This window comes from Aricia agestis, chromosome 2, assembly GCF_905147365.1.
Source record: "Aricia agestis chromosome 2, ilAriAges1.1, whole genome shotgun sequence".
Lineage (NCBI taxonomy): Eukaryota > Metazoa > Arthropoda > Insecta > Lepidoptera > Lycaenidae > Aricia > Aricia agestis.
Genome location: NC_056407.1, coordinates 16,570,537 through 16,592,827, shown reverse-complemented (window position 1 = coordinate 16,592,827; position 22,291 = coordinate 16,570,537). Strand labels below are relative to the sequence as shown.

The 22,291-nt window shown below is 37.6% G+C and overlaps 1 protein-coding gene across 1 annotated transcript in view; it reads right to left on the bottom strand.

The window, feature by feature from the left end:
- The window catches only part of LOC121734942 (3-hydroxy-3-methylglutaryl-coenzyme A reductase), a 42,026-nt gene that overhangs the window by 8,513 nt on the left and 11,222 nt on the right, over positions 1–22,291 (bottom strand). The gene's annotated exons all lie outside the window — the stretch shown is intronic.

Sequence of the window (22,291 nt, the reverse complement as noted above, 5' to 3'; positions counted from 1 at the left end):
ATTGATTCACACGAGCGTAATTTTATGAGTCATGAGTCATTACTCATGAATCATGATTTGTATGAAAAGATATTTACGCGACCGAAATTCTGCGACTCACAACTCACAAATTACGATCGTTTGGCTTCACCATTAACACTATTTGGTAGCAAAGCTTTTCTACGAATATTACAACGTGAAACATCTGCGAGCGATTTACAAAACTTTAGTATCGCTCACATAAAGCTCAGTCAGTCAGCCCGTCAGCCAGGACACACAATTTCAAGTGTTTTTATAGTATGGCTAATCACAAAATATATCAGAAGACACTCGTGGTATAAGCTGAAGGGGTTCTTTAGACTTTAGTCTCCTTTGTTTTTATAAAATCAATTTTAAGTTCAGCACTTAACTTTCATAAAAACTTATCCGGCCTAGTAAATACATGAATATTAAAATTTAAAACAGAGCTAATCCAGCTGTCATGACTTTGACTATCAAAAGTCAAAACATATTATCTCTAATCTCTATGTATGGATAGAGATAGAGATAGATTAGAGACAGAAAAAGCTTGGGAATTGGGATCCGTATAAGTCTACAGTACATAGCCTCCCATTCATAGTCTATCAGTATTTAGTGTAGTTGGATGTGATGGAGCGTCGAGTCCCGCTTCTGGGGTTGAGACCCGCTCGACCAGCCAGGTGAGTGAGGTGACCCACATGCGTACACGCAGCGCCACCACACCGGTGCGTTCCGTTCCACTTGTACAATTATATCACGGTTTATATAAACACGCGCGCCGCAAGGGTCAACTTATATCATCATTCGCACCTCAAGTTTCTGGCACCGTAACTCATCTTCGGCACAGTTAGTCCTAACAATAAGGAAGGTATGAGACAGGAACCGAAGGGATTCGTCGGAGACAAAGAAGTTCAAAAACTAATTGAAGGAGCTTAAATATTTTTTTTTAGGAGACGAGGCGGAAAGAGCCGAATAGGACACCTAAATTTTAGGATCGGCCAGGATGATGCAGACAGCCTACACGCAGCTAGTCACAATCTCGCATCGAACAAACGTGCTTCACAATGATAATTCTCGAGGCTCACGTGTGAGTAAATTATGGGAACTTATCTATACTTAATATTATAAATGCGAAAGTATCTCTGTCTGTCTGTCTGTCTGTCTGTCTCGCTTTCACGCCAAAACTACTGAACCGATTGCAATGAAATTTTGTACACAGTTATTCTAGAGTCTGTGAAAGGACATAGGCTACATTTTTATGTGGGAAAATATCTTATTTCCATGAAAATATCGATGAAAATAAATTCGCATTGCGCGTGGCCAGCGCTCATCCCGGGGGTCCTGGGTTCGAGTCCCGCAGGCGGAACAAAAAGTTTTCAATGTTCCTGGGTCTTGGATGTGTATTAAAATAATATTTCAAAAATCTTAAATATATTTTATGTATAATATTATAAAAAATCCAGAAATATATCGATGCAATGAACATTTTAGTTCTAATACGATTCAACAGATGGCGTTTTATTTTTTACTTCATTGTAACATAGAACTAATCATACTTATTAGTTACTAGCTGTTGCCCGCGACTTCGTCCGCGTGGACTTCAGTTTATAGCGCGCGATGTCAACAAAATTGGTGTCAAAAGCTTTTATAAAAAAACCCTGGTACCCCTTAAATCAATACAGCTGTGTAGTGTGCACACAATAAGTACTTTATTTTTTATATTAAACTTTATATTTTATGCCAAATTTCAAAGAATATATTTTAGCCCCCCAATTACACAACTTTACCCATAAACTATTTATCATTGATAGGTTTAGCCCCAATTTCACCAACGTCTGTTAGTGTTAACAGCTTGTTAAAATGTCCTGTCTTCTCTTTCATTCATATGAAAAACGAAACAGCTAACGTGATACTAATTCGATCATTAACTTTAACAGTCGTTGGTGAAATTTAGTCTTAAGGTTACGTCACTGCTTGCACAGATAAAGTATTGAGTTATTTAATACCGTAGAATAGATATAACAATCGAAAAAAATCGAGACTTAAATGTAAGATGATACCACCTCTTATAGAAAGACTTTTGAGCAAGCGTCAGCGCGATGTAGAAGACGCACGGCGCCATCTATTATGAATTTTTTGAACAAATTTACGACCCTTACAACCCTTTTTTCCAGTAAAAAAGTAGTCTATGTCCTTTCTCAGGCTTTAGACTATCTGTATACAAAATTTCATTACAATCGGTTCGGTAGTTTTGGCGTTTGGCGTGAAAGCGAGACTGACAGACAGACAGAGATACTTTCGCATTTATAATATTAGTATAGATTATGTGCACACTGCACAGCTGTTTTTGGGTATTTTGATTAATTAAGGGCCGCGCTACACCGGAATGGCAGCGGCGAGGCGAGCACTTTCAGCGCTGCCATTCCGGTGTAGGGCGGCCCTAAGAGGGGTACCACTTACCACGCGGACGAAGTCGCGGGCAACAGCTAGTATATATATAATATTATTATAATATTATTAAACATCATATTCTAACGTATTAAAAACTATAAACAAAAACATACTAACTAATAAGTATGATTAGTTCTATGTTACAATAAAGTAAAAAATAAAACGCCATCTGTTGAATCGTATTAGAACTAAAATGTTCATTCCATCTATATATTTCTGGATTTTTTATAATATTATACATAAAATATGTTTAAGATTTTTGAAATTTTATTTTAATACACATCCAAGACCCTGGAAAATTGAAAACTTTTTGTTCCGCCTGCGGGACTCGAACCCAGGACCCCCGGGATGAGCGCTGGCCACGCGCAATGCGAATTCATTTTCATCGAAATTTTCATGGAAATAAGATATTTTCTCACATCAAAATGTAGCCTATGTCCTTTCTCAGACTCTAGAATAACTGTGTACAAAATTTCGTTGCAATCGGTTCAGTAGTTTTGGCGTGAAAGCAAGACAGACAGACAGACAGACAGACAGACAGAGATACTTTCGCATTTATAATATTAGTATGGATTATAATATTATTAAACATCATATTCTAACGTATTAAAAACTATAAACAAAAACATACTAACTAATAAGTATGATTAGTTCTATGTTACAATAAAGTAAAAAATAAAACGCCATCTGTTGAATCGTATTAGAACTAAAATGTACATTCCATTGATATATTTCTGGATTTTTTATAATATTATACATAAAATATGTTTAAGATTTTTGAAATTTTATTTTAATACACATCCAAGACCCAGGAAAATTGAAAACTTTTTGTTCCGCCTGCGGGACTCGAACCCAGGACCCCCGGGATGAGCGCTGGCCACGCGCAATGTGAATTCATTTTCATCGGAATTTTCATGGAAATAAGATATTTTCCCACATCAAAATGTAGCCTATGTCCTTTCTCAGACTCTAGAATAACTGTATACAAAATTTCATTGCAATCGGTTCAGTAGTTTTGGCGTGAAAGCAAGACAGACAGACAGACAGACAGACAGAGATACTTTCGCATTTATAATATTAGTATGGATTATGTTTTTGTTTATAGTTTTTAATACGTTAGAATATTACGTTTAATAATATTATCACTTGGTATAATAATAATAATCAATCTATCTTATCTTATAGAACTCCTACTGCATTTCTAAGGAGTTCGAGTGTACCGTGTTGGCATATATTCCATCCAGAAAATATATCAATGCAATCAACATTTTAATTCTAATATATGAAAACAGATGGCGTTTATTTTTTAATTCATTATTGTAACAGAACTAATCATACTTACTTTATTATATACTAGCTGTTGCCCGCGACTTCGTCCGCGTGGACTTCAGTTTATAGCGCGCGGTGTCAATAAAATTGGTGTCCAAAGCTTTTTAAAACCCTGGTACCCCTTAAATCAAAATACCCAAAACAGCCGTGTAGTGTGCACATAATGTTTTTTTTTTTTAATTAAACTTTTTTATACCTTTTAAAGCTTATTTAGCGTTACACAACTTAGCTGCATAATGCATTACACAACTTTAGCTTTGCCCAATACCCATAAACTATTTAGTATTTATAATTGGTAGACTGTTGTTTCTGAAATCTATGTTGGTACGTGAGTTAATTAATAACATGTATAACAATCGAAATATTGACTCAACATGGTACCACCTCTTATAGAAATACGCATGAGCAAGCAATAGCGCGATCTAGGGGACTCTTGGCGCCATCTGTTTTGAGTTTTTGGAACTAAGTTAATTTGAACAAATTTACGCATAAACACCCCCTTACAACCCCATTTTCCAGTAAGAAGTAGCCTATGTCCTTTCTCAGGCTTTAGACTATCTGTGTACAAAATTTCATTACAATCGGTTCAGTAGTTTTGGCGCTGTTGTTTTTGAATTTGATATCTAAGTTGGTAGGTGAGTTATTAGTTAATAACGTGTATAACAATCGAAAGAATCGAGAAACTTAGTTCAACATGGTACCACCTCTTATAGAAATACGCATGAGCAAGCAATAGCGCGATCTAGGGGACTCTTGGCGCCATCTGTTTTGAGTTTTTGGAACTAAGTTAATTTGACCAAATTTACGCATTTTCTTCCCCTTACAACCCTTTTTTCCAGTTAAAAAGTAGCCTATGTCCTTTCTCAGGCTTTAGACTATCTGTGTACAAAATTTCATCACTATCGGTTCAGTAGTTTTGGCGTGAAAGCGAGACAGACAGACAGACAGAGATACTTTCGCATTTATAATATTAGTATAGATTATTGTTTTTATTCATAACTAGCTGTAGCCCGCGACTTCGTCCGCGTGGACTTTAGTTTATAGCGCGCGGTGTCAACAAAATTTGTGTCAAATTTAAAAACTTTTTAAAACCCTGGTAAGTGGTACCCCTCTTAGGGCCGCGCTACACCGGAATGGCAGCACTGAAAGTATTTTATCAAAATACCCAAAAACAGCTGTGCAGTGTGCACATGTACTAATATTATAAATGCGAAAGTATCTCTGTCTGTCTGTCTGCCTGTCAGTCTCGCTTTCACGCCAAACGCCAAAACTACCGAACCGATTGTAATGAAATTTTGTATACAGATAGTCTAAAGCCTGAGAAAGGACATAGGCTACTTTTTTACTGGAAAAAAGGGTTTTAAGGGTCGTAAATTTGTTCAAAAAATTCATAATAGATGGCGCCGTGCGTCTTCTACATCGCGCTGACGCTTGCTCAAAAGTCTTTCTATAAGAGGTGGTATCATCTTACATTTAAGTCTCGATTTTTTTCGATTGTTATATCTATTCTACGGTATTAAATAACTCAGTACTTTATCTGTGCAGTATAAGAATATAAAGTTTAATATAAAAAAATGAAGTACTTATTGTGTGCACACTGCACAGCTGTATTGATTTAAGGGGTACCAGGGTTTTTTTATAAAAGCTTTTGACACAAATTTTGTTGACACCGCGCGCTATAAACTAAAGTCCACGCGGACGAAGTCGCGGGCAACAGCTAGTGCTTATTAAATCAGCAATTTGTGATGATCGTATGAGAACACAGAAACAGAGGTAAAGGTGAAAGAGAGATCAAATTAGTCGTTCGTCGAACTGATCCGGATAGAAAGCAGCCCAATTTCTCGGTTGAGTCATAATTTCTGTGGTTGTCACTCTATAGAACCACCGCGTCCAGCCCGCAAGCGCCTCGTGGCTGGTGCCGGCGAGCGGTTGCGACTTGCGTCTAATCGGTCAAGGCCTGACCTTCCGCACAGGTAGCGGGTTGCGCAACCACTCTCTGTCCGTTGACATGCATTCGTGCTAATTGCTCCCGTACTAACATCATCATCACTCACATACTTTTTTCACTCTTAAATAATAATAATAATCGTTAGAGTTGCTCATTTATGGAATTGGGATTGTCCATATTTTTTTTTAATTTTGCTCCTTACAAAAACTTTTCGAGGAATAAGGTCAGTGACGATCACTGACCTTATTCCTCGAAAAGTTTTTGTATATAAAAGAAAAAAATACCCATTAGTTACTTAATGAATTTCAAAATGATTTAATTTATATTTTTAAAATACCCTATTTTAACGAAAAAAAATATAAAAAGTACATGTGATTTTTTTTTGGACAATGCCCATTATGGAGTAGTTTTCGCTCAAGATCGCTCATGTTTTTCTAACCTTTTAATTGCGTGCCGCTCTCTCGGGTGATAGTGCGAGTGTAAGTGGTACTAACTCCACGTTATTAAACCTATCTAGTATGTTTTCTAATAATAGTGCTTTCGTGGCCCTCCCTTTCTTGATAAGCATATTTCTTTGTTATGTACAATAAAATACTTGAGTTCGCGATTAAAAATTTGTCTGATTAGGTTCAAGTTGAAATCGCAAGACGATATTCCATGATTACATAATATAATAATTAAAATCTATACTATAATATCAAAGCGGAAGAGTTTGTTTGAACGCGTTAATCTCAGGAACTACTGGTCCGATTTGAAAAATTCTTTCAGTGTTAGATAGCCCATTTATCGAGGGAGGTAATAGGCTATATTTTATCACGCTAAGGCTAATAGGAGCGAAGAAATAGAGGAAAATGTGAAAAAACGGGGGACATTATTTGAAAATCCCTTTCAAATAATTTCCCCCGTTTTTTTAGGGTTCCGTACCCAAAGGGTAAAAACGGGACCCTATTACTAAGACTTCGTTGTCTGTCCGTCTGACTGTCTCCAGGCTGTATCTCAAGAACCGCTGTAGCTAGACTTGTGAAATTTTCACAGATTGTGTATATCTTGTTGCCGCTATAACAACAAATACTGAAAACAAAATAAAATAAATATTTAAGGGGGGCTCTCATACAACAAACGCGATTTTTTCGGCCTTTTTCGCTATACTAGAGATCGCCCAATGGTCGAAATTCGACATTAGTTTCAACGACATTAGGAGTACTACCTATATTTGCTGTCAGTTTTACCACCGTCATGGGCGGCTGTAATTGATGGATAACCTACCGTGTAAGAGCGAGACAGACGGTTGCATGAAGTTGACGAAAAACTGGATATTTTGATTTTTGCTTCATGCAACCATCAGTCACGAATTTTGAGTGAGTGTTGTCACATCTGACAAAATAGGAAAAAAATTAGAAACGTACCTATACCTTTGAAAATTTTGACTTTGACTGACATAAAACTGAAGAGAATTGAGTGACCGTCTAATACCATTCGTCAGTCCATCAGTCACCATCAGTCTAATATAATTCATGATTGACGGAATTGAGTGTCGCTTGCATAAGCGTGTAATGGATGCCTAATTATTTGTCTGTGAAATATCTAATTTACGCGGGCGAAGCCGCGCGGAACGTCTAGTAGTGAATAATAATAATTAATTAGAGACCAAAGAAGATATTAGCCTATCAATCATTTGTGGAATTTTTATCTATTCGTGCTGTCTGAATATAAATGCGTTTCTCACAAATAAAGCAAATGTTTACAAGTAAAGACAAATTCATAGCTTCAAAACGAAACATGGCATTCAAGATTATTTAGTTCTCAAAAGCTGTGAGGTTAAAAAGCTTTGGTTCTTAAAGTACAATATACGAAAATACCTTTCAAATAATTTCCCCTGTTTTTTAGGGTTCCGTACCCAAAGGGTAAAAACGGGACTCTATTACTAAGACTTCGTTGCCTGTCCGTCTGTCTGTAACCACATTGTAATAATGTAATTTGAAGGAAAATTAAGATTTTTTTGTCGCTTTGATTACGCACCATGGTACCAATACCCTGGGCCTTAGGTACTCATATATTTTCTCCACTTTTATTTGACACGTGCTTTTGCTAACGTATCAAACAACAACGTGGAAAATATGGCGAAAATATTTATCTCAGGAAATTTTGAGAATTCTGTCAATGACTCTCAGATCTGCCACCGTTTTTATCAGCAGTGATAATATTGTGCCGCATCACTGTGATCATGCAACTCATCTGTTACCTCAGCCGCCGAACCTTCACACATAATAATCCCTGGCCTTGTGGCCATCATTCAGACAATGGTCATATCTGTTTGTTGTTATTAATATTCGTTGTACTACAGTATGCATCGACAGTTACAAAACTTACATATAATTTATTAACTCCAAAAAATACTTACTTGATGTTATAACGATTTGTATCTACAGGTAATTACAGTAGACCCTCGCTAATCCGGCTGTTTAATCGCCCCTTGTGGATTACAAAAATCATAGATCACTGGTTAATTGAGGTACATAAACATAATTTTGCCCAATCTTTATTACGAAATGCAAAATTGAAAAGTGAATTCTAACGTCCAGAAATAAAAGCTTTGTCCTCGACTACTCGAGGCTACTTTAAGCTGCGAACTATGAGTAGGTGTATGAGTACTGAGTAGGTACCTAGCCAGGCGCGGTCGCAGCCTGAAATTTTGGGGGGGGTCACTCAGTAGTCACTACACTATTTTTTTTATCTGCCCCCTCGGACGATTCTGGGTTCACAGCAGCTGTCTAAGGTCGGGCGAAGTGGTGGTTAGGGGATAGCTAGAAATTTCCTTTTATTCTTTGGCAAGATTTTGAGATTTTTCAATTTTACCTTAGATTTTGGGGGGGAGCCATGTCCCCTGTGACCCCCCCCCCCCCCCCTTCGGACCGCGCCTGTACCTAGCTTTAGGAAAATACTTGTAATTCAGATGAAACTTTATCGTTTTGATTTGTAACGTGTAAAAATGCAGGCAGGAGTCTATAATCCGACAGATTCGGGGGTCTACTGTATAAGAATAATATAGTTATAGTTAAGGTTAAGGTTATCGTCAAATATGGCGTCCATTATGGACTTTTACTAGGGATTTGACAGTTCATTTGAAATTTTGTTATGGTTAAAGTTATAGTTAAAAGTAAGTTGGTGCAACCCACCCTAAGTGCTGTAAAAGTCAACGTTTTCTCACATATCGATCAGATTATGTGAACCAAACTTCTGAATTCTCTTCAAACGTTATCGTTATTCTTATCAAATGTTTCTATATACCATAAAATCATAAATAAAATAATCACATCTTGATCTGAATCTCAAATATACAATACCTGACTGAAGTTCAGAAAGAGAATATCGTTTTCAAAACAGCTAACAAAATATGCTAACATGCATTGTGAATTGAATCTGACACCAGAAAGTTTAAAAATATTTAGAAAATATTATACTTTCACATTCAACATAAAATAATATATTCATAAAATATTGAATTTAACTGCGGAAGTGTGTGTGTCTGTCTATCCGTATGTAGTTCCGACTTCATTAGCCGCTAAACTGATTTTGATGAAATTTAGTTTTTTTTATGAAATAAGCGGGCAAACGAGCAAACGGGTCACCTGATGGAAAGCAACTTCCGACGCCCATGGAAACTCGCAACATCAGAAGAGCTGCAGGTGCGTTGCCGGCCTTTTGAGAGGGAATAGGGGAGGGTAAGGAAGGAAATAGGGAAGGGTAGGGAAGGGAATAGGGTAGGGGATTGGGCCTCCGGTAAACTCACTCGGCGAAACACAGCGCAAGCCCTGTTTCACACCGGTTTTCTGTGAGCCCGTGGTATTTCTCCGGTCGAGCCGGCCCATTCGTGCCGAAGCATGACTCTACCAGGTAAAATTTGCGGGCAACATAGCAGAAATAAAGATCTTTAGATGGAGATTGGAGATAGAAGCCACCCGAGACCCCAGAGCCTGGCACAGCGGATAGCAATTGCAATTCAACGTGGCAAATGGCAATGCTGTCAGCTTGCTAGACACTCTGCTAGATGGGGACGACCTGGGGACGTTTTTCTTTTTATAGTTTTACTAGCTGTCCCGGTGAACTTCGTGTCACTTTAAAACCTTCCCTGGACTTCTACGAATATTTTAAGACTAAAATTAGCCCAATCCGTTCAGCCGTTTTCGAGTTTTAGCGTTACTAACACAATTGAAAATCCATTTTTATATATATAAATAGATAAGTAAGTACTTTTTATTTCTAATATCTGTACACAGGATAGAAATCTTAGAAGTCCTTAGACAATTAATATTTCTAACTTCTTTACGTAGGTAACTTAGGTATATGAGTTATGTAATATTAGAGCGTAAACTGCGTAAATATTACGAGGGCTGCTATTTATGTATCCGGAACTGGCCACTTACAAGAACAATATTTAAAAAGTAATTACAACATTTGAAAATAGAACTCTTTGGTTGAAGAATACATTTTGTTTCATGTGACTGTCAATTATTTTTCCATTGTGGCGTCATTTTGAAAATTGCGTGTCTTCATTTGCCATGGATTTAACGCGTGAACATTTTCGTGCAATGATTTACTACGATTTTCGGCGTGGGCTAAATCAACAACAGTGCTTTATTCAACTCACCGCAACTTTTGGAGATGAAGCACCATCAAAAACCACTGTTTATCACTGGTACAGTGAGTTTAATCGTGGGCGGTCTATGCTCACGGATGAAAATAAAGAAGGTCGCCCAAAAACAGCTGTTGTCCCACAAAATATAGATGCTCTGCGGGAACTAATAATGCGTGATCGTCATGTTACATATCGCGAGATAGAGGCGTCCTTAGGCATAAGTATGACGAGCATACATAAGATATTACACGAACATTTGGCTGTAAAAAAAATATGTTCGCGTTGGATTCCGCACAACTTGACAATCGATCAAAAACGGGCTCGTGTCGATTGGTGCAAAAAAATGATAAAAAAATACAACCGTGGTACGTCAAAAGCCGTTTATAATATCTACACAGGTGATGAATCTTGGATCTATGCATATGACCCCGAAACTAAACAACAGTCAACGGTGTGGGTGTTCCAAGATGAGCCGAAACCAACAAAAGTTACTCGTGCAAAAAGTACTTTGAAGCAAATGGTCGCCTGTTTTTTTTAAATTAATGGACATGTGGCTACAGTGCCATTAGAGAATCGTAAAACGGTTAATTCTGAATGGTATACGACCATTTGTTTACCAGAAGTCTTTGAAGAAATAAGAAAGGACAACCGACAACGCAGAATCATATTACATCACGACAATGCTAGCTGTCACACCTCAGCTGAAACAACTCAGTTTTTGGAGGGTCAAAAGATCGAATTGACTGGTCATCCGCCGTACAGCCCTGATTTGGCACCTAACGATTTCTTTTTATTTCCATACGCGAAGAACAAATTACGTGGTCAACGTTTTTCGAGCCGCGAAGAGGCTGTTGATGCGTTCAAAATGCACGTTTTGGAGATACCTCAATCAGAATGGAAAAAGTGCTATGAAAATTGGTTCCAGCGTATGCAAAAGTGTGTCGATCATCGCGGCGAATATTTTGAAAAGCAATAAAACCATATTAAATGATATATGTTTGTTTCTTTTTTTAATTCCGGATACATAAATAGCAGCCCTCGTAAATACCATTTGAATTCATTTCCTTCTTCGGCATCGTTGCAGACGTATCTTCATTGTGATGATTTCTCTGGGAAGAAACCGTATGCAGATTGGAATTCCATCATTCCACCGCCATATACATACAACCCGACTTAATTATATTATCATACTAATACCTAATACTAATCAATGTCGGTACTCGGTATGTGTTCGCATGCCGTAATTACTGATCTAATTATTCTCTTTACGTGGGTGGAAACTAGTATTTTGCGTAATCAATAACGATCATAATAAAATAATTTATTTACAAATAATAACGGTAAACACAGTGGTACGCTGCCATCATAGTATTAAATTAATTTGTTATTTACTAGCTATAAACTACGCGGATGCAGCGCTCAACGCTTGGTTGTTAGTTTTTCAAGAAACTCTACAATCCCTGTTAATATATACAAACAAAAAACTTTTTGAAAAAAAGCTTTTATTTAAATATGTAGTCTAAAAAGAAGAAAATAAATTTCTCCTTAAAAATTGTAACTATTAAGTTGAGGATTATAACAACTAGATGTCCCGCGCGGCTTCGCCCGCGTAAATTAGGAATTTTACGGAAACCGTACATTTTCCCATAAAAAATAGCTTATGTCCCTACTCCCTTCACTTGGTCTACCCTATATCTGTGCCAAATATTGCCATAAACATTTTATTTCATTACTTTTTAAAGTTGTTTGGCGGGTTTTTTTTAAATTTCTTAATTAAATTTTATTTTATGCTTTTTAAACTTGTGTTTATAGTGCAAAATAATTCCTATCAACAGGATCATATCCCAATGAATACGATCTATAAATATCCTCTTGAATGAGGCCGTCAATATGAGCTGCTCAACCTCCACTCTGGGTTCATACGGAGCTCGGCGCCTATATACCTACTCCAGGTGATGCTGCAACAGCAGCATGCAAATGTTTACAGTTTATCTACTCTTACTGGTTGTCGCAATTATAATGAGCCCAAACACGAAACCTCTGCTCTAAGTTGGTGAGGAGTTGGGTATCATATTGATTACCAGGTGATGCTGCAGCACCAGGTCAACTTTCCGTTAATTTGTATATATTGTGTCACGAATCAGAACGCAAAATATAAAACACATCAAACGACTGCAAGTTGCTAATCGGCCTATCACGAACCAGATAAACCGTGATATTTCAGCAATAAGCAGGCTGATGATGATGAACTATAGCTAAGAACACTCTCGATCATGTCAGCTTTCAAACAAAAACCACTAGATGAAAATCGGTCCACCCGTTTGGATACTACTATGCCACGGACAGATACACACAGACAGACAAACAGTCAGACAGACAGACACGTCAAACTTATAACACCCCTCTTTTTGGTCAGGGGTTAAAGATGAGTGATTCTAATGAAGAAATTCGATAAATTTAAAAATTTTATTAAAGGTTAAAATGCAACACAAGCCGCGAAAAAAATTTGTGATGTTTATCTATACTATACTATATATACTATATTACTATATTACTATATAATATTATAAAAGCGAAAGTATCTCTGTCTGTCTGTCTGTCTCGCTTTCACGCCAAAACTACCGAACCGATTGTAATGAAATTTTGTATACAGATAGTCTAAAGCCTGAGAAAGGACATAGGCTACTTTTTTACTGGAAAAAAGGGTTGTAAGGGGGTGAAAATACGAAAATTTGTTCAAATTAAGTTAGTTCCAAATATTCATACTAGATGGCGCCGTGCGTCTCTTACATCGCGCTAACGCTTGCCCAACATCTTTCTATAAGAGGTGGTATCATCATATATGCGAGTTTCGATTTTTTTCGATTGTTATTTCTTTTTTACGTTATTTAATAAGTCAGTACTTTATATTATATACAGTGACGTAACCTTAAACCTATCAATGATAAATAGTTTATGGGTAAAGTTGTGTAATTGGGGGGCTAAATAAGCTTTAAAATTTGGCATAATATATAAAATTTGGCATGAAATATTATGTGCACACTGCACAGCTGTTTTGATTTAAGGGGTACCAGGGTTTTTTTTATAAAAGCTTTTGACACCAATTTTGTTGACATCGCGCGCTATAAACTGAAGTCCACGCGGACGAAGTCGCGGGCAACAGCTAGTACTTTATAGACCTAATGCAGTGTCTGTGAGAGTAGCGCGTTTTAAGCGTTTTCAATCCGGAAATTATGATATCAAAGATGCACGTCGCTCTGGTCGCCCTGTTACGGACAAAACTGATGGCATTTTTGAAAAAGTGGAGCAAGATCGGCATATTAGTAGTTACCATGTAACTGAAGAACTGGGGATTGACCACAAAATGATTTTGGCGCATTTGAAAAAAGCTGAGTACACAAAAAAGCTCGTTATTTGGGTGCCTCATGAGCTCACTGAAAGAAACCTAATGAACCGTGTACTCATTTGTGATTCTGTATTACGACGTAATGAAACCGAACCATTTTTGAAGAAGCTGATAACTGGTGATGAAAAGTGAATCACGTACGACAAGAACGTGCGAAAAAGATCGTGGTCAAAGGCAGGTCAGGCTTCACAGACTGGCGAAACCCGGGTTAACTCGCAATAAGGTGATGCTGTGCGTGTAGTGGGATTGGCAGGGTATTATTTATTAAGAGCTGTTACAGCCAGGTAGGACCATCGATTCTGAACTGTACTGCGAACAACTGATGAGATTAAAGCAAGAAGTTGAGAGGAACTTCTTGCTTTAATCTCAACAGAAGGGGTGTGGTATAACGCTAGACCTCACACATCTTTAGCCACCCAGCAAGAATTACGGGAGTTTGGCTGGGAGGTGTTAATGCATCCGCCGTATAGTCCTAACCTTGTACCTTCAGATTTCCACCTGTTTCGGTCGCTGCAGAATTCCTTAGGCAGTGTCAGGTTGACATCACAAAAGGACTGCCAAAACCACTTGTCGCAGTTTTTTCATCAGAAGCCCAAAATTTTCATAGCAATGGGATCATATCCCTACCAACAAGATGGCAAAAAGTTATCGAACAAAATGGCACCTATATACTTTAGTCAATTGTAAACAAACTTTATAAAAAACCTTTTGAATTTTTATATAAAATGCGAAGAAACTTTTTCGCCAACCTAATACTTAGCGTTTTGCTCTGTTAGCTGAACCTTCAACCTATGCTAAGCATGTTGATTCGGACCAAAACTCGCCGGCTCCAAGGACATCCAAGTATTTGACCAACTAATTCAATACACGGAGCAAATAGGCTAGGTCGGTTACTAGAAATCGTCGAGCTATTTATATGACCACGTTTAAAAACTTAAAATATAGAGTAGGCACGTAAAAGTACCATTATCTTTAGGTATGGGATACTTTTGCCTAATTTCCGAATAGGTAATCGTCCGACACGGATTTCCCGGACATATTTCACCGGAATGAGTCAAGTGTACACAGCTAAGTGCTTACGTTAAACTCATTAGTAGAGCGGGCAAGGATCCCCTTAGATTAGATCACAGTTCTATGACATTAATTGACAGAACCCTTAATATAGACTATAGAGTATAGATAGGAACTGCAAGGTAAAGTAACAGTTGTGTGAAGTGAGTGCACTAACGGAAAAAAAATTGATTCATAGGCAGATGGACCTACGTTTTGGTCGCATTATAATATTATCAAGCCAGCCCACATAATATTATTACGAAAATTCACGACGGATGGCCATAACTCGACCAAAAAACATAGATCCGCCGTCTCTATTCAGAATCAGTTTCCCTGGTGAGTGGCACGTCACGCACTTGGCGCCGCGCCCGGTCGCCCCCTGTCGGCGTGACGTCAGCTGCGTGCGCGTGCGCATGTACGCATCGTACACCAGTAGCGAGATGCCGGTCAAGTGGCACTGGATTCCGTTAATCAGGTCGGTGGCTTTCGTAATAATGGCCTTAGATAATGAGCGAATCGAACTGCTGAAGGCATGTGAAAAACCGACTGTGAATTTTTTCTTACTTTGAATTGGTAAAAATGTTTGAGTTTTTAGCAATGAGATCATCTAAAGTTACCACATCTTATAATATAGCTCTTTAGCCATCCTAAATCTTTATACCCGTTGGGGTATTAGTTATGACTCTACAAATCAAGCTACTAACATAGCAAACTCTACTTAGTCCTACCTATATTTACAACTACCATAGATTAAATCAGGCTGTAGACTGTACAAATAAAACACTGTTTTACGATGATCCCATTTCGTCAGACGTCATTATTTCACAAGCGTCCATCTCTCCATCATTTCCTTTGTTACACTCAAAATTATTTACTTAATTATTATGACGCAGTTGTTTAACAATCATAATTATTATAATTTAATTAAACAAAAATTGCTACGAAATTACTGTACTTACATACATTTAAATACTTTTTGGTACGTATGTTGGCAAACGAGGTAAGTACTAACTAGCAACAGTTCACATGCATATTCGATAGATTTTGATGGAATGTTTTTACATCTAGCTACGTCTGCAATCTGTATAAAAGGAAATAGATTTGATATTAACGTAATTGCATTATGATTTCCTGTAAATCTTTAGCTTTAAGTAACATGGCTAGTCACACAATTTCGTACAAAATATGTTCACGTTCAATTGCAGTTTAACCACAGCAGAGTACTAAATGTAAATAGTTACTACGTAAGTTTTACGATTTAACTCCTGGTTTCGGCCAAAATAGTAGTTTGTTTTAATCATTCATCGCAATTGGCCTGTTATTTTTAAAGAAAAACGAAACTTGGCATGGAATTTACTTCATAGTTGTAGTGAATAATTAATATTTGTCGTGAGGACTACCGAGTACCGGGCGCTACGTCACGCGTCACGCTTGGAAAGCAAACCAGTTGAGAGGAGTCTAAGCTTTCCAATTTACGCTACTTACAACTACAACAGTCAATACGAGTAGTCATGTAGCATGCTTCATCATCATCGTCTGCCAAAATTGTAATGACTGGGGTGTGGGGTTGTGAAAAGATATTATCTTAACTTTTCTTGCTTTTGTCTCTCTAACTCGCGCAGGAATACATAAGATGTCATAGCATTTCTACTAGTTTCCCTAGCCACAATCTTTGGTAACTGATTATTTATTATTACTAGCTGTCCCGGTGAACTTCGTGTCACTTTAAAACCTTCCCTGGACATCAACGAATATTTTAAGACTAAAATTAGCCCAATCCGTTCAGCCGTTGTCGAATTTTAGCGTTACTAACACAATTGAAAATCCATTTTTATATATATATAGATTAATTCAATTATATATTACGTTCGTTCGTGCATGAGCTCCGAGGCATCGGGGCTAACGAGCGGGAACTCGCATCCTTCGATTCCATAGCCCCCTATTTCTCCAGCACGTCCGACATCGTGAAAACCTGCACTCCCCAGCAATGTTTTGTAAAAATTCCTCAGATTAGCTTAGATTTTACAAAGTAACCGCCAACTTATCAACCTCATTAAGAATATGAATCAGCGAATCCCTAATTTCTATAAAGGATTCTAAGAAAGCATGGAATGACAGGATGGCAGGTTTTCCCACATACTATTGCAATGAAAATCGCGATAAGTGGTGACGCAATGAAACAATAAAGTAATCAAACAATCGTGGCGAATCCTTGTTTGGGATTCTACAAATGAATTCGTTAGAATGTAGCTATGGGGATTCCAAGTAACGTTCTGGATATTAGCATGACAATTGACAACGATTACATAATGTAGTATGGAGTACGACTGATCTAATTTCAGCAGACGAGCCCTTGAAATTCATGTAAAATCTTTAAAGCTACAGGAATTGGCGTAAGGCACTCTGGAATTTTACAAGAGCTCCAGTTCGTCAGAGTTTGGAATTCAAGGAGCTGCAGTCATTCACCCTTCAGCCGTTTCAGGAACTAGTAGGCCTGAAACTGAATCCTTCGGGACTCCAGGCACAGGCACGGGTGGGTTTTCCCATATGTAAATGAGTGATCGCATCTGGCCCGGCTTCCTGTGTGACGCGCGATGTCGCGCGGCATACGAACGAGATTCGTATCGCATTCCTTGGCGTTGATGTGAAAACACGAGACACAGCGACTTCACGATTAAGGGCCATCACAGTCGTTTCTAAATATAGAACTATGCTACCCCATTTGTGGGGCGAATTCTGTGAAAATGGAAACCCGAAAGGGTTGTTCGCGCTACGATTGAATTGACTGTTATGGCTGGTACTTGGCTGGTACCGAATTGATGGCGGTACCAAATCCAGATCTATCACTAGGCCGACGGCGACACCAGCGGCTGATTGAGGCCAAACATAAAATTCGTGGCAAGTGGCATCACCTTATAACAGATGAGTGATTCGGTGAGGGTCATCGGTAGTCTCGCCTCTAGTGCCTACTGGCTTATTACAAGCAATTATTGTATCATAATCTATACTAATATTATAAATGTGAAAGTATCTCTGTCTGTCTGTCTGTCTGTCTGTCTGTCTCGCTTTCACGCCAAAACTACTGAACCGATTGCAATGAAATTTTGTACACAGTTATTCTAGAGTCTGAGAAAGGACATAGGCTACATTTTGATGTGGGAAAATATCTTATTTCCATGAAAATATCGATGAAAATTTATTCGCATTGCGCGTGGCCAGCGCTCATCCCGGGGGTCCTGGGTTCGAGTCCCGCAGGCGGAACAAAAAGTTTTCAATGTTCCTGGGTCTTGGATGTGTATTAAAATAATATTTCAAAAATCTTAAATATATTTTATGTATAATATTATAAAAAATCCAGAAATATATCGATGCAATGAACATTTTAGTTCTAATACGATTCAACAGATGGCGTTTTATTTTTACTTCATTGTAACATATAACTAATCATACTTATTAGTTATTATGTTTTTGTTTATAGTTTTTAATACGTTAGAATATTATGTTTAATAATATTATCACTTGGTATAATAATAATCAATCTATCTTATAGAACTCCTACTGCATTTCTAAGGAGTTCGAGTGTACCGTGTTGGCCTATATTCCATCCAGAAAATATATCAATGCAATCAACATTTTAATTCTAATATATGAAAACAGATGGCGTTTTATTTTTTACTTCATTATTGTAACAGAACTAATCATACCTACTTTATTATATACTAGCTGTTGCCCGCGACTTCGTCCGCGTGGACTTTAGTTTATAGCGCGCGGTGTCAACAAAATTTATGTCAAATTTAAAAACTTTTTAAAACCCTGGTAAGTGGTACCCCTCTTAGGGCCGCGCTACACCGGAATGGCAGCGCTGAAAGTGCTCGCCTCGCCGCTGCCATTCCGGTGTAGCGCGGCCCTTAATTAATCAAAATACCCAAAAACAGCTGTGCAGTGTGCACATAATCTATACTAATATTATAAATGCGAAAGTATCTCTGTCTGTCTGTCTGTCTGTCAGTCTCGCTTTCACGCCAAACGCCAAAACTACCGAACCGATTGTAATGAAATTTTGTATACAGATAGTCTAAAGCCTGAGAAAGGACATAGGCTACTTTTTTACTGGAAAAAAGGGTTGTCAGGGGGTGAAAATGCGTAAATTTGTTCAAATTAAGTTAGTTCCAAAAATTCATAATAGATGGCGCCGTGCGTCTTCGTATATCGCGCTGACGCTTGCTCAAAAGTCTTTCTATAAGAGGTGGTATCATCTTACATTTATGTTTCGATTTTTTTCGATTGTTATATCTATTCTACGGTATTAAATAACTCAGTACTTTATCTGTGCAGTGACGTAACCTTAAACCTATCAATGATAAATAGTTTATGGGTAAAGTTGTGTAATTAGGGGGCTAAATAAGCTTTAAAATTTGGCATAAAATATAAAGTTTAATATAAAAAAATGAAATACCTATTGTGTGCACACTGCACAGCTGTATTGATTTAAGGGGTACCAGGGTTTTTTTATAAAAGCTTTTGACACCAATTTTGTTGACATCGCGCTTTATAAACTGAAATCCACGCGGACGAAGTCGCGCGCAACAGCTAGTTATTATAATATGTATTATTATGTACATTCAACATTGTACACCAAATGACGACATTTCTTTGAAATTTGTGCTCACAGGTCGAGTTAGGCACGAGTTATTTTGATTCGCGATCCACAAATAACGTTGCGGTTTACCGGTCGTTTTATATGATAACCGCATGCAGAAGCAATGGCTTAGTAAGAGCTAAAACAAAACATTGCATAATATTCTAAATCTTTTACCAGAAACTTCGACGGAAGTAGTTGCATCTATGTACGCATAGAAGAAACCTTTACATAATTAGTGATCTTATTATTGTAATGATTATTATCGTTAATCAAAGAATAATTTGATTTCATTATTAAACCACGCTTAAGTTATTAAAAATATTATTATCATATTCATTATGAATTATTATCAGTAATTCTTAGACACAAAGACGTAAGAAGGCTCCTACTTCAATATATAAGTATGACAGGAAGATAGAAGATAGAAGAAGGATGGAAACGAGCAAGCCATAGACCAAAGTACGCCTTTTCAACCGTCTAGTTGCAACACACAAATCAAAAATATCTTTTCGGGATTAATGTTTTTCTCTATCTTTATCGTGATCTTTATCTCCATTCTCTCACGCTTGTCGAACGAAATATATAGAGCTCTAGGCGGTCTAGCAGACACCAGGCGGCAGGCATCAAGTGGCAAAGGAAAGGAGGGTAATTTATCGTAATGTTATATCGACGCACATTTAGATTTTAGAGCCTTTGTTCGGTTCATACACATGCAGACGTCGTCGTGTACTGTATCACGTGTGTGCGCGATGTGTATTGTTCTGCTCATCGATTTGAAATCCAGATCTATCACTATATGGCTATTATGAAAATTGTATGCATCACATATCTTAGATTGTCTTGATCAAGTACTTTGTAGTTTGTGCACTGTGAGTACTTACTGACAAAGTATGCTGCTAAGGGTGGGTTGCACCAGAGGCATGGTTAAAGTTAAGGTTAAAGTTAGGTTAAAGTTATGGTTATAGTTAAGGCAAATTTATCTTTAACTTTTTAGCTTCTTAACTTTGACCGGAGAAATTGACAGATGACAGCTGGTCCAACAAGGTTATAAATGAACGTGGGCGGGGGCGCTGCTGGTAAAGGAGAACCTGTCAAAAATGGCGTTTTTGTATGTGCATTTAAAACCTTGTCGAGCTCTATGGTTATGGCGTCTTTATGGCGGTCATTTTTAACTTTAACCAAAAATTTGACATTTTGCATAGTAGTTAAAGTTACAGTTATAGTTTATGTTTTGTATCAGTTGGTGCAACCCAACCTAAGTGTCTGTATTTGCACTTTGCTTCTTTCAGACAAAAATCAAAATTCGTTCATGGGTTTGAAGTCTATGCAATGAGGGCAATAAATATTGTTACTAAACTGTATAAAATAAATCACCTACATAAATAAATGGATTAGCGAGAAACTGCACCACCACCATGTTTTTTCGCAACACAAGACCGTATGTAATACGGTATCTCTGCACGCAACTTAACTGGTACGATATCGCGCCTACACGGGCTACACCTGCTAGCTGCTAACGTGAAAGTGTTGCTTGTGATTTGGGAAACTAATGCCTGTTTTCACCAACCGCCTCCTAACGCTAAGTGGTCCCCTAGCGGACATTAAGGGTACATATCCTTCAAGATTTCACGAATTTGTGTGTGTCACGTCACTCACGTTCGTCCTTAGGGCGTAAGAACTTTTGCAAAACATTACTTTTTTTAATGTGTTTGTTTTAAGAGATATTTGACCCGCAAAGATCGCTAGGGAACACTTAGCGTTAGGAGACAGTTGGTGAAAACAGGCATTAAACTAGTAAATAAACAAATGAGTTAGTTATCAGTTATCACAGAGGACGGACATCCAGACAAACTACGATGTTTCAGTTGAAGGATCCTGAATACTATTTCTGACTTTATTATCTGTTGGGAACAGTATATTAAAATAGCTCGAATACATGAATTATAATTTGTAAGTATAGGCACTATGAAATCTTATCTTATATCTTTAAACGAGCAATTCTTGTATATATATATAAATAACTAGCTTTGCCGGGACAGCTACCGAACCGATTGTAATGAAATTTTGTATACAGATAGTCTAAAGCCTGAGAAAGGACATAGACTACTTTTTTACTGAAAAAAAGGGTTGTAAGGGGGTGAAAATGCGTAAATTTGTTCAAATTAAGTTAGTTCCAAAAATTCATAATAGATGGCGCCATGCGTCTTCTACATCGCGCTGACGCTTGCTCAAAAGTCTTTCTATAAGAGGTGGTATCATCTTCCATCTAAGTTTCGATTTTTTTCGATTGTTGATCTATTCTACGGTAGGTATTAAATAACTCAGTACTTTATCTGTGCAGTGACGTAACCGTAAACCTATCAATGATAAATAGTTTATGGGTAAAGTTGTGTAATTGGGGGGCTAAATAAGCTTTAAAATTTGGCATAAAATATAAAGTTTAATATAAAAAAATGAAATACTTATTGTGTGCACACTGGACAGCTGTATTGATTTAAGGGGTACCAGGGTTTTTTTATAAAAGCATTTGACACCAATTTTGTTGACATCGCGCGCTATAAACTGAAGTCCACGCGGACGAAGTCGCGGGCAACAGCTAGTAATATAATAATTATGTATTTAAATCCTCAGGCAATTGCAGTAGCAGCAAGCCCGTTGGATATTGTAGGGGCAGGATGCTTGTCTTTTCAAGCACGTGGTCCGCTCCGGAGCGTAGCTGAAGTACTCTTGAATTTTGATGCACTTTGGTCGGCCGATCACACAAAAAGTTCACAGCGATTATATTGAAAAAAACCAAAAGGGAAAGAAACTTGAAATTCCAGCTGGATT